Source organism: Hylobates moloch, unplaced genomic scaffold (genome assembly GCF_009828535.3).
Source record: "Hylobates moloch isolate HMO894 unplaced genomic scaffold, HMol_V3 SCAFFOLD_20, whole genome shotgun sequence".
In the NCBI taxonomy this organism is placed as follows: domain Eukaryota; kingdom Metazoa; phylum Chordata; class Mammalia; order Primates; family Hylobatidae; genus Hylobates; species Hylobates moloch.
Window position 1 is genome coordinate 26,723,446 of NW_026652295.1, and position 13,870 is coordinate 26,737,315.

A 13,870-nucleotide genomic window follows, 5' to 3' on the forward strand; every position below is an offset into this window, starting at 1 on the left:
AATTGTTCTAAAAACCAAGCAAGTTTTCTACTTGGCCACCAGAGCTTATCGTCTGGAGGTGTTCCTGACATTTAGAGCAGTTTCCTAAAGGAAAACAGTCTTCTTAATTCAAGACCTATTCTTATTCTACAGCAAGAACATTATTCTTTGGTTTTGACTGAGATCCAGAAATGTGGTATTGTGTTACTACAAAGAAAGTCACTGAGGTAGAAACATTGACAGGCTGAGGTGTAAATTCTTATAAAATAACAAATTACCCCCCCCACAACACAGGTGAGGCTTCGTGGCTTAGCTGGTTAAAGCGCCTGTCTAGTAAACAGGAAATCCTGGGTTTGAATCCCAGCGAGGCCTCTTTATTTCTTCCCCTAAACTTAGGTAAATTCTTGTCACTAGTTAAACCTGACTTGGATTTATACCTAATAAAGCAGCAAACCTTGAATCTCGATGTCTGAGGCACTTTGTAGAGGAACATGGTGATGGGTTGGAAATATTTACGATGAACTAGCTAAATCTATGCCAGAGACCAACCATCTAGAACCATCTAGAATTGAGCTGCAATTTTCTTTTCTTTTTTTTTTTTTGAGACGGAGTCTTTCTCTGTCCCCCAGGCTGGAGTGCAGTGGCGCGATCTCGGCTCACTGCAAGCTCCGCCTCCCGGGTTCACGCCATTCTCCTGCCTCAGCCTCCCAAGTAGCTGGGACTACAGGCGCCCGCCAACACGCCCGGCTAATTTTTTTTGCATTTTTTTTAGTAGAGACGGGGTTTCACCGTGTTAGCCAGGATGGTCTCGATCTCCTGACCTTGTGATCCGCCCACCTCGGCCTCCCAAAGTGCTGGGATTACAGGCTTGAGCCACCGCGCCCGGCCGCAATTTTCTACGTTTAAATTTTTGTAGCTACTTTTCATATTTCTAAGGAACTTACAGCTTCACGTAACATTTTTGCTTTTAATACAATTCAAAAGGAAGGCAAGGAAGGAGATAAGACATACGTATTGTATAAATTGAGTGTTGTGATAACTTCCTCCTTGCATGATTCTGAACTCTAGAATTTCACTGAATATATTGAAAAGTGGAGTAACATGACAACGTCTTGAGAGGATAAGAAGAATGATTAGTGAAACACCAAAAGAAAACACAAACAAAAACAAAAAACCTAACAAGAGGCTGGAAGCAAATGGGACCTGAAGTTGTGGATCATTTATTAGACAGATAAAAATAAAAGGATGGAAAAATTAATCAAACCCTGGATACAGTGTTATGTTTTAGCTGCTCTTTAAAGAAAAATAAATTTATCAGTTATATCTGCAAAGTATCACATTCTACAAATGCCTTCCCTCATAACATTCCTTGTTGCAGTATTGCCCTCAGCTTTTTGCTTCTCACTGTAAGGAATGATTACATTGGACGATTACTCCTTTGTGAGCATTTAGGAGAAAAACCAGTTACATAATTTATGAGTGCAGTGCAAAATGGAAATATTCCTTGTTTAAGAAAATTAGGAATTTCAAACCAGCAATAGCAGAGCATTAAGTCAAGTGCCTGGCCTTGTGCAAATGCGTAGGTCGCATGCCCATGAAGACAGTCCTGACTGGGAAGACGGTCCTGATTGGGAATGTGGTCATTTGTCAAAAGACTGGATTCTAGAGACAACTTGAAATGGAGTGAAATCTAAAGCGATAGTCAATGATATCAACTACAGCTAGAAGGCTTGAGCACCTAAAAGTACTAAACAGGGGTGAGGCGCGGTGACTCACGCCTGTAATCCCAGCACTTCGGGAGGCTGAGGTGGGCGGATCACAAGGTCAGGAGTGTGAGACCAGCCTGGCCAATATAGTGAAACCCCGTCTCTACTAAAAATACAAAAAGTAGCCGGGCGTGGTGGCACACGCCTGTAGTCTCAGCTACTTGGGAGGCTGAGGCAGGAGAATCGCTTGAACCCAGGAGGTGGAGGTTACAACCACTGCACCCCAGCCTGGGCAACAGAGCGAGACTCTGTCTCAAAAAAAAAAAAAAAGTACTAAGCAGGGAAATGTTCCAGTATAAAAAGAATTCTTAAAGTCATGCTTTTGTTAGTCTTCTCTAACAAAGTAACATTTCTTATACAATTCAAGTTACTCTTTTCTCAGGCAACTCGACCTCCTTCCAAATCCCATCAAATGGCACCAGGCTGGGATCTTTCAACATAAATATATGCTCCTTCTTCCTTTAGCCTCCTGTTGTCTTTGGGCTCCCACGGGGCTCCCTCTTCTGTAAATCTGGTGTAGGAAGAGCGCAAGTCGTATTCGTAGTACTGAGTTACACAGTGTAAACAACTTACAGGGTTATAATAATTTATTCGAATGGACGGGATCCTAAGAGCGGGAGTCCTAAAAACGGTCGTTGTAAATTTTAGGAAGACAAGCGGTCGCTATAAGTTTTAGGAAGACAAAAGTGAGTACAGGATAGTGTTCGCACCCAGTTTCGAACCGGGGACTTTTCGCGTAGTGAGGCGAACATGATAACCACTACACTACGGAAACCCCTACTTAACACTACGGAAACCCCTACTTAACACTACGGAAACCCCTACCCACGGAAACCCCTACTAAGAGAAGGAACTACCCTGCTGGACCTAATCAGGAATTCACTGTTAATCATCCCTCCTTCCTAGAAATTTGTTTTCTTTCTATTAAAGTCAGTGTCTACAATCGCATTTTAAAACTGCTACAAAAACCACATCGACATTAGGAAATATCCAAAACCCAGAAATTGCTACGTATTTGAGTTCTATGAGCCTTATACTAAAACTATAACCTCCATAAGATAAATCTCAAACATCTTGGCGCTGACCAGATTTGACGTTTACTTACTTGACGTGATGACTGGAATTTGTCCTTCTGCTTATCTCAGAATTCCTTCTCACTCTCTCACCCAGCGTCAAAATCGTTGCAAAATTCTACTGAGCTTACATTCAGACTCTATAAAATGTCCTTCTCCTCTGTTGTTGATAGGTCCCTCGTTCAGGCCCTTCATATCTGTTCTTCACGACTGTCCGTACCGATTCTTGGGTTGACTCTCTGAATCAATTCTCCACCGAGCTTAAAGTCCCAAGCTTCATTTCCCTTCATAAAGTTCCACAAACATAAACCTTTATTCTTTCTTACATATGCATTTTATATACTTTTTTTTTAAAGAGAGGTTCTAGATTCACAGCAAAACTTTGAGCAGAAGGTACAGAGATTTCCCATATACCACCTGCTCCCGCACATGCATAACTCCCTCACTTATCAACATGCCCCGCTAGAATAGTACATTCATTACAATTGTTGACCTATCTTGACATACCATCATCACCCACAGACCGGAGTTTACATTAGGCTTCACTCTTGGTGTTGTACATTCTATCCATTTGCACAGAAGTATGATATATACCCACCAATATAGTATCATGCAGAGTAGTTTCACTGCCTTAAAAATTCTCTGTGCTTGGGCTGTTCATCCCTCCATCCTCACAAACCCTGGCAACGACTGATCTTTTTACTGTGTTCATAGTTTTGCCTTTCCAGAATGTCATATAATTACAATTATACAGTATTTGCTTTTTCAGATTGGCTTATTAGTAATGTGCATTTAAGTTTCCTCCATGTCTTTTCATGGGTTGATATCTCATTTCTTTTTAATGCTGAATAATATTCCATTGTCTACATATATCACAGTTAATCCATTCACTTACTGAATAATATTTTGGTTGCTTCCAAATTTTGGCAATTATTAATAAAGGTGCTATAAACATCTGTGTACAGATTTTCGTGTGGACATAATTTTTCAACTCTTTTGGGTTAGATACCAAGGAGTACAACTGGATTGTGTGAAAATAATAAGTTTACTTTTGCAAGAAACCATCAAACTGTCTTTTAAAGTAGCTGTATCATTTGTGATTCCACCAGGAATGAATCAGAGTTCCTGTTAGTCCAAAGCTTCACCAAAATTTGCTGTTGTCAGTGTTCTGGACTTTAGCTGTTCTGATAGGTGTGTAGTGATATCTCATTGTTGTTTTAGTGTGCATCTCCCTGATGACATATAATGTGGAACATCTTTCCATATGCTTATTTTTCATCTGTATATCTTCTTTGGTAACATGATTGTTAAGGTCTTTGGCCATTTTTTTTTTCATGAGGTTGTGTTCTTACTGTTGAATTTTAAGAGCTCTTTGTAGATTTTGAATAAGAGTACTTTATCTGGTATATCTTTAGCAAATATTTTCTCCCACTCTGTGGCTTGTCTTTTCATTATCTTGATGTTATAGTGTTTTTGATCACTAGCACGTCTTTTTGGCTCTTTCTCAGAATTTCCATCTCTCTGCTTACATTGCCCATCTGTTCTTGCATGCTATCTTTTTTATACATTAGAGCCTTTCGCATCTTTTTTTTTTTCTTGAGACAGAGCCTCGCTTTGTCACCCAGGCTGCAGTGCAGTGGCTCACTGCAATCTCTGCTTCACGGGTTCAATCAATTCTCGTGCCTTAGCCTCCTGAGTAGCTGGGATTACAGATATGTATCACCAGGCCTGGCTAATTTTTTTTGTATTTTTAGTAGAGACGGGGTTTCATCATGTTGGTCAGGCTGGTCTGGAAGTCCTAGCCTTATGTGATCCGCCCACCTGAGCCTCCCAAAGTGCTGGGATTACAGGTGTGAGCCACCTCGCCTAGCCAAAGCCCCTAGCATCTTAATCAATTGTTTCAAATTCCTGGTCTGAGAATTCCAACATCCCTGTCATATCTGAGTCTGATTCTGATGCTTGCTCTGTCTCTTCTGTGTATTTTGCTTTTTATTGTGCCTTGTTATTTTTTCTTGATAGCAGGACATGCTCCACTGGGTAAAGTGAGGTGCTATAAGCAGGCCTTTAGTAATGTAGTGGGAAGGTGTGGGGGGAAAAAAGCATTCTGTAGTCCCACAAGTAGGTCTCAGTCTGTTAGTGAGCCTGTGTCTCTGGACTGTCAACTTTAAACATGCTTCCTAGGTTTTCCCCCACTTTAGGTGGGACTGGATGGCTAGAGTGGGCTGGAGTTGGTTATTTCCCTTCCCACAGATCAGCTGGGCTCTGATAAAACCCCAGCAGGTTAGGCTGAGGTTAAATGGTTTCTCCTGAGGGCAGACCTATTAAGAGAACAAAATGCTCTGGCCTATTGCAAACTGGTTCTTGCCCCACCTGCTACCAGAGGTAGAGGGGATTTTTCTTCCACATTCACTATGACAATCTGGTCAAGCTCCTGAGGTAAAATTAACAAAATTGTGGGGTGCAGATGACTGAGTTCTGGAGTTTTTATCTCCTAGACTCGCCAATGTTGAGCCACCAACAATTTGCTAATTAGAATTTAGGTTTCCCTGCTCCAGCACTAGTTCACATGGTGTCTGTTCTGTGGGTTTCTGCTCTGGTAAGTTGTGATTCTCTGTATTTGTCTTTTTCAATTTTGGGAGCAGTGGCTTGCCCTGTGACCTCATTTTTTCTGACAGACCTAAGAAGACTTGGGTTTTCAGTTTGTTCAGGTTTTGCTTGTTTTTAGGACTTAGTGATGACTTGTAGCTTCTTACATGCCCAACTGGATAATCTTTGTATATAAATCTATAGCTTTCTCTCCAAGAACAGTGTTAGCAGCTATCAATAAGTTTGGATATGTTGTACTTTATTATTTTTAGTTCAAACTATTTTCTAATTTCTCTTGTAACCTATCTTTAACCCATAGGTTGTTTGGGAGTGTGATGTTATTTCCCCAAGCATTTGGGGATATTTTCCTTTGTTTTTGTTACTGATTTCTAGTTTAATTCTATATTGATTAGAGAACATTCTTATTACTTTTTTTTTTGAGATGGAGTCTCGCTGTATTGCCCAGGCTAAAGTACAGTGGTGCGATCTCAACTCACTGTAGCCTCTGCCTCCCAGGTTCAAGTGATTCTCCTGCCTCAGCCTCCTGAGTAGCTGGGATTACCGGTGTGGGCCACCATGCCCCACTACCATCAGGTTTTTAAAATTTTAATTTTGAAATAATTATAGATTTACAGGCAATTACAAAGAAAGCACAGGGAAGTCCCCTGTACCCTTAATTTAGTTCCCCCCAAAGGCTGCATCATATGTAACTATAGTACAATATCAAACCCAAGAATCTGACATTGGTACAATGTTTGTATATCGTTCTAGGTCATTTTATCATGTGTAGATTTGTGTAACTATCACTGGAAACCAGAAAAAAAAGCTTCATCACCACAAACATTTCCCTGTGGGTGCCACCACTTAATTAGTTACACTCACTTCCCATGCCACCCACCCCCCCACAACTACTAATATGTTCTTTTTTTTTGAGACAGTCTCACTCTATTGCCCAGGCTGGAGTGGAGTGGCGCAACCTCGGCTCACTGCAACCTCTGCCTCCCGGGTTCAAGCCATTCTCGTGCCTCAGACTCCCAGGTAGCTGGGATTACAGGCATGTGCCACCACACCTGACTATTTTTTGTATTTTTAGTAGGCACAGGGTTTCACCATGTTGGCCAGGCTGTTCTTGAACTCCTGACTTCAGGTGATCCGCCCACCTTGGCCTCCCAAAGTGCTGGGATTATAGGCATGAACCACCGGGCCAGGCCTAATGTGTTCTTAATCTCTGTTTTTTATTTTGTTTTTAGAATGTTATAGAAATAGGCCAGGTGCGGTGGCTCACGCCTGTAATCCCTGCACTCTGGAAGGCCGAGGCAGGTGGATCACATGAGGCCAGGAGTTCAAGACCAGCCTGGCTAACATGGTGAAACGATATCTCTACTAAAAATACAAAAATTAGCTGGACATGGTGGCTCACACCTGTAGTCCCAGCTTCTCGGGAGGGTAAAGCATGAGAACTGCTTGAACCCAGGAGGTGGAGGTTGCAGTGGGTGGAGATGGCACCGCTGCACTCCAGCCTGGGTGACAGAGCAAGACTCTGTCTTAAAAAAAAAAAAAAAAAGGATGGCCTTTTTCACAGCCTAATGCCCTTGAGATCCATCCAATTTGTTGTATCAACAGTTCCTGCCTTTTAATTGTTGAGTAGTTGTTTATAGTATGGATGTACCACAGTTTCTTTAACCATCTACCTATTGAGGTACATTTTAGTAGTTTTCTAGTGTTTTGCTATTTTATAAATAAAGGATTACAAATAATTGTGATAGATTTTTGTATAGACGTAAGTTTTCATGTCATTTTTTATTATTGTTATATATTATTGAATATATACAATATATATTGAATGCTACACATGCAGCATTCACATGTTTCTGTTTTATAAAATGTCTCTGTTTTATTACTATGAAATGCCTCCTTTTCTTTTTTATTATGTCACGTCTCTGTCTATGGTAATACTCCTTGTCTTAAAATCTACACTTTATGTTAATACATACGTTTGATGTTAATTTTTTTATGGTTAGCCTTTGTGGGTTTTTTGTTGTTGTTGTTGTTGTTGTTGTTGTTTTTAACTTTATTTATTTTATTTTATTTATTTTTTAAGACTCATTCTGTCACCCAGGCTGGAGTGCAGTGGCGCGATTTTGGCTCACTACAACCTCTGCCTCTTGGGTTCAAGTGATTGTCATCCCTCAGCCTCCTGAGTAGCTGGGACTATAGGGGTGGGCCACCATACCTGGCTAAGTTTTGTATTTTTAGTAGAGACAGGGTTTCACCATTTTGGCCAAGCCAGTCTCGAACTCCTGGCCTCAAGTGATCTACCTGCCTCAGCCTTGCAATGTTCTGGAATTACAGGTATGAGCTACCACACCCAGCCTAACCTTTGTGTTATATATCTTTATCCCTTTTCTTTTCTTTTTTTTTTTTTTTTTGAGACAGAGTCTCACTCTGTCACCCAAGCTGGAGTGCAGTGGCGTGATCTCAGCTCACTGCAACTTTGCCTCCTGGGTTCAAGTGATTCTTCTGCTTCAGCCTCCCAAGCAGCTGGGACTACAGGCGTGCGCCACCATGCCTGGCTAATTTTTGTATTTTTAGTAGAGATGTGGTTTCACCATATTGGCCAGGCTGGTCTCTAACTCCTGACCTCGTGATCCACCTGCCTTGGCCTCCCAAAATGCTGGGAATACAGGCATGAGCCATTGCGCCTGGCCTATCCCTTTACTTTTCTAAACCACTTAATTTACATCCTTACATATTTTTAGGGCCTTTTAAAAACTGTGGCAAGATATGCATAATATAAAATTTGTTATTTGAATTAGTTTTAAGTGTACATTTCAGTAGAATTAAGTACATTCACATCATCTTGCAACCATCCCCGTTATCTATCTCCAGAACTTTTTATCATCCAAAATTGAAACTCTGTATCCTTTAAATAATAACTCCCCATTTCTCTCCACTTCCCCAGCTCTTGGTAACTACTCTTTCTGTCTCTATGAATTTTAGTATTGTGGAAATCATATATTTGTCCTTTATGTTTGGCTTATTTCACTTTGAATAATGTTCTCACTCTTTATTCATATTATAGCATGTATCAAAATTTTTACTCCTTTTTAGACTTTCTGAATAGTCAACAGGTGGAATCAACCCAAATCAATAATGTTGCTGTGAAATATTGGCATACGAGTTTCTTTTTTAAATTTAAAAATTTTAAATTTATTTTATTTATTTATTTTTTGAGACAGGAGATTACCCACGCTGGAGTGCAGTGGCGCAATCATGGCTCCTCGCAACCTTGACTTCCCGGGCTCCAGCGATGCTCCCACCCACACCCAGCTGATTTTTGCATTCTTGGTAGAGACGGGGTTTGGCCATATTGCCTGCACTGGTCTCGAACTACTTGGCTCAAGCGATCCTCCTGCCTCAGCCTCCCAAAGTGTTGTGATTATAGGCATAAGCCACAGAGCCAGCTGGGATACTTTTTATTTCATTTTCTTGCCTACTTTCTGTGGCTAGAACTGTCAACACTATGCCGAATAGAGTGGTGAATGTGGCATTTTTGTCTTTTGCTGATCTTGGAAAAAAAGCTTTCAGTCTTTCACTATTTTTTTTTTTTTTTTAATTGAGACGGTGTCTCACTCTGTCGCCTAGGCTGGAGTACAGTGGTGAGATCTCAGCTCACTGCAACCTCTGCCTCCCAGGCTCAAGTGATTCTCATGCCTCAGTCTCCTGAGTAGCTGGGACTACAGGCGCATGCCATGCCCAGCTAATTTTTTTGTATTTTCAGTAGAGATGGGGTTTTGCCATGTTGTCCGGGCTGGTTTCAACTCCTGACCTCAGGTAATCCGCCTGCTTCCGCCTCCCAAAGTGCTGGGATTACAGGCATGAGCCACTGTGCCCAGCCAGCCTTTCACTATTGAATATGATGTTAGTTGAAGGTTAATCGTAAGTAGCCTTTATGATGTTAAGGAAGTTTTCTTCTATTTCTAGTTCATTGGGTGGGTTTCTTTGTTTGTTTGTTTTTCACAAAATGGTGTGGGATTTTGTCAAATGCTTTTTCTGTATCAATGGAGGTGATTATGTAATTTTTTTCTATTCTGTTAATGTGGTATATATTACATTGACTGATATTTGTATCTTGAATTATCCTCACATTCCAGGAATAAATCCTACTTTTTCGTAGTGTATAATCTTCTTAACATATTGCTAGCCGGGCATGGTGGCTCATGCCTGTAATCCTAGCACTTTGGGAGGCCAAGGCAGAGGATTGCCTGAGCTCAGGAGTTCGCGACCAGCCTGGGCAACACAGTGAAACCCCGTCTCTACTAAAATACAAAAAATCAGCCGAGTGTGGCGGTGTGTGCCTTTAGTCCCAGCTACTTGAGAGGCCGAGGCAGAAGAATTGCTTAAATCTGGGAGGTGGAGGTTACAGTAAGCCAAGATTCCGCCACTACACTCCAGCCTGGGCAGTAGAGCAAGACTCCGTCTCAAAAAACAAAAACAAAAACAAACCCAAAAACATATTGCTAACTTTAGTTTGCTAGTAATTTGTGGATAAATTTTGTATCGTACTGCTTCGGTATCCTTACTAGTTATAGGTCTATTCAGATTTTTTATTTCTTTTTAATTAAATTTTAATAGATTGTTTCTAGGAGCTTATCCACTTCATCTAGGTTATCCAATTTGCTGGCATACAATTGTTCACAGTATTCTTTTATAATCCTTTTGATTTCTGTAAATTCGTAATGTTTCTTCCCTTCTTTCCTTCCTTCCTTCCTTCCTTCCTTCCTTCCTTCCTTCCTTCCTTCCTTCCTTCCTTCCTTCCTTCCTTCCTTCCTTCCTTCCTTCCTTCCTTCCTTCCTTCCCTTTTCTTCCTGTTTATTCTTTTCATTACAATCTCTGATTTTAATGACAGTCAATCTCAAGGGAAAGTTATGACCACCTCCATGTGAACCTTAAAATGGATATCCTATGTGTTTGGCTCAGCTACCATAGACATCTCTTGCCCCAGAGTTCCAGTGTATTTTTCCCTTTTAGTTTTTTGGTTCCTCTCGGCCATTGCACCAGCCTCAGGTCCACATAGGATGCTCTCTGCTGAGTATTGCCTTGAGTTACTGCTCCCTCTCATCTTGTAGCTGATGCTACTCGTGATCACAGTATCACTTGAGTAGGAAAGAGGATGCTAGAGGTAAAAAATGCTACCACAACATTTTGTTTGTTTATAAAATGTTAGACCCTGGTCCCCTCCATTTTTTCCCCTTTCATATCTAAATTTTGAAACCACTGGCCTCTAACAGTCTGTAGTAGGCCTAAGTTCAAGGTGTCATATGCTTCTCTGGTGCCTGTTTGTGAGCCAAATAGAGAAACACTATGCTAGAGAGAGTGCTCACCAGGAAGATCACATCAAACCAATGGTGACAGAAATTGAACTGCAGTTCTCCAAGGACTTTGGTAATTATGGTGCAGTATTCTAGAGGCATACTCATTTCAGATCAGCAGCGTAGAGGAGACAAAGTGCAGGCCCATTATCCGTGCTAATAGCAGGACATTGACACTGGAGGACTTACTGCTAGAGATGGCATAAAAGAACATGGTATGAGTGATCAGCAATCCTCTGATGGTTGTGGCGATGATTATTCCAACAAGAATGGAGGAAATGTGTTGGGACCAAAATTTCACATCACATTGGATTCCCAGATAATTCACAGTGATCTCAATGCCTCTTGTGACAGGATCCATTTTCCCAACTCGATCAAAAGCAATATTGATGGTGCCATGCAAAATTTTTCAAACACAGAAAATAGAGAAAAAGTAACCCAGAAAATTGAAATATTTCCCTTTGAAGGTTTTGGAGTATTCTGTTCTCTCCTTGGTAGCATACAGATCAGCTGTTTTCAGAAAAAGCTGCCTGCTTAGTTCTTCCAAAGCATCCACTTCCTGTTGAATAAGGTAATACTTTTTATCATTCCCCAGAATCCCGATGGTTTGTTATGCACCTCCCCCTTCTGGAACATCGTTCTCTGTGCCATTGCCATCCTTTTCTTTTTGGTTATGATGATATCCATGGTTTGGAGCAGTCGCTGTTCCAGGGCTAGAATATCTGTGTCAGTCACATTCCTGAGGAAGTAAGACATCAAAGTGTATGGGCAGTAGACAGCACCAAATCCAGAAAGGAGAGCCATGAGAGTAACTCCAATCACACAAACCCAGCTGATGAGCTGTTCTATGGATAAGATCCCATGTTTTGGGCTGAGAATGGGAAAGCAATCTCCTAGTTTCCAGAAGAAACAGATAAAGGTCAACCACAAGAGACAGGAAGCAGGAAAAAAGCAGTCGTTGTTTATGCACTAAGACAGAGGAGACAAAAGTAGTCGGATGTTGCTCACAATAAAATAGCCAGTGTAAAAACGCACCAGGAAAACCAGGATCAGCAGAATTACACCCAGGTTCATTTTCCAGTGAAAATAACGAGAGCTGCTACTCAATACTCCTAAGATTTCAAAGATGATAAGCTCAAACATAGTGCAAGAAAATGCAAACGTCACAGAGAAGATCACCTGTACAACATACTGACGCACCTCATAGTTCTTAAACAATTGGCACATGAAGAAAAGCCACCCAAATTAAAAAAAAAAAAGTATCTGGGAGGTAATCGTGATGCTGGAATCAATCAGGAAGCCTATGGTGAAGTGTAGGGAGGGCTCCTGCCTCCATTTCCCACTTCCAAGGCCACGGCACGCTGGGGCCACCGGCCTCTCACACAGGCAGCCTTCGCCCAGGTGCAGCCGTAGGGACTGCGGGCTCGTCAGCCTGACGCCATCAAGCTGCGCCCCAGCCAGCCAGTCAACGGCTGTGTCCAGAGCTTCCCGCCTCGGGCTCAGCGTAGGTAGAGCGGACACCTCCACTTTCGTTTCTGATTTTAGTCTTCTGAGTCTCCTCTTTTGTTTGTTTGTTTGTTTTTTGAGACAGTCTCACTCTATTGCCCAGGCTTCAGTGGCGCCATTTCGGCTCACTGCAACCTCCGCCTCCTGGGTTCAGATGATTCTCCTGCCTCAGTCTCCTGAGTAGCTGGGATTACAGACGCCTCCACAACGCTAGGCTAACTTTTGTATTTTTAGTAGAGACGGGGATCTCGCCATGTTGGCCAGGCTGGTCTCGAACTCCTGACCTCAGGTGATCTGCCCACCTCGGCCTCCGAAAGTGCTACGGTTACAGGCATGAGCCACCGCGCCCGGCCCTCTCTTCTTTTTTCTTGGTTCATTTAGCTAAATGTTTGTGAATTTTGGTGAACTTTTCAAAGAACCAACTTTTGGTTTCATTGATTTTCTATATTGTTTCCAGCCTGACCTTTCCGATGGCCTGCCTTTTCTGACAGCCTGCCCTATGGATTTAGCAATTACTAGCCAGGTCCACAGTTGCATAAACCAATTCCTTAAAAAAAAAAAAAACCTCTCACATATAAATATTCATCTGGATGATTCTCCACAAACCGAATAAACCCCGCCTACCAGCATGCAGCTCAAGAGCATTCTAAGTTCCTTTCCAGTCACTATGCAGAGGGAACCACTATTGTGACTCGCCCGCCACCCACTGGCGCAAAGGCAGGGTCTTGCTTTGTAGTCCAGGCTGGAGGGCAGGGCGTAATCAGCTCACTTGAACTCCTGGGCTAAAGTGATCCTCCCGCCTCAGCATAAGCGACTAAAGGCTGGCTAATTTTTAAAATTTTTTTGTAGAGATGGGGTCTTACTATGTTGCCAAGGCCGGCTTCTAACTCCTGGGCTCAAGTGATCCATCGGCCTCAACCAACTAAAGTGCTGGGATTGCAGGCGTGAGCCACTGCGCACCGCATCACTGAAGCTGGATTGCATAGACATAGCTCCTTTTTTTTTTTTTTTTTTTTTTTGAGACAGAGTTTCCCTCTTTGTTGCCCAGGTTGGAGTGCAGTGGCGCGATCACAGCTCACTGCAGCCTCCATCTCCCGGGCTCAAGCGATTCTCCTGTCTCAGCCTCCCGAGTGGCTGGGATTACAGGCGCCCGGCACCACTCCTGGCTAATTTTTGTATTTTTAGTAGAGACGGAGTTTTACCATGTTGACCAGGCTGTTCTTGAACTCCTGACCTCAGGTGATCCACCTGCCTCGGCCTCCCAAAGTGCTAGGATTACAGGCGTGAGCCAACGCGCCCGGCCAGCTCCTTCTATTCTGAGATCTTCCAGGGTACTTTTTTCTGTCGTGTAGCGGTTATTATTTTGCCTAACAAGCAAAAGGTTTTTGGATCAAAAATATGATGCCTTTTCTTTTCTTCATGTTACTTCTGTGAGTCTCTGTTTGAACCGATAGAATCTTTGCATATTATTAAGCGTAAACACGGAAAGACTTTTTGTATTCTCTCCTTGATTTTGAGCCATTTCAGGAACCTTTGTCCCTTCTTTGTCCTGAGCTATGTTGTTGAACCCCGAATCCATTACCCTCTC

The 13,870-nt window shown here is 42.2% G+C and overlaps 1 non-coding gene and 1 pseudogene across 1 annotated transcript; one reads left to right on the forward strand and one right to left on the reverse strand.

The window, feature by feature from the left end:
• The first annotated feature begins 277 nt into the window (after positions 1 to 277).
• TRNAT-AGU (transfer RNA threonine (anticodon AGU)) lies at positions 278 to 351 on the forward strand. The gene has a single exon. It is a non-coding gene; the product is annotated as a tRNA-Thr (tRNA).
• Positions 352 to 10,713: 10,362 nt separating this feature from the next.
• LOC116459864 (Golgi pH regulator-like) lies at positions 10,714 to 12,018 on the reverse strand (annotated as a pseudogene).
• Between the last annotated feature and the right edge of the window lie 1,852 nt (positions 12,019 to 13,870).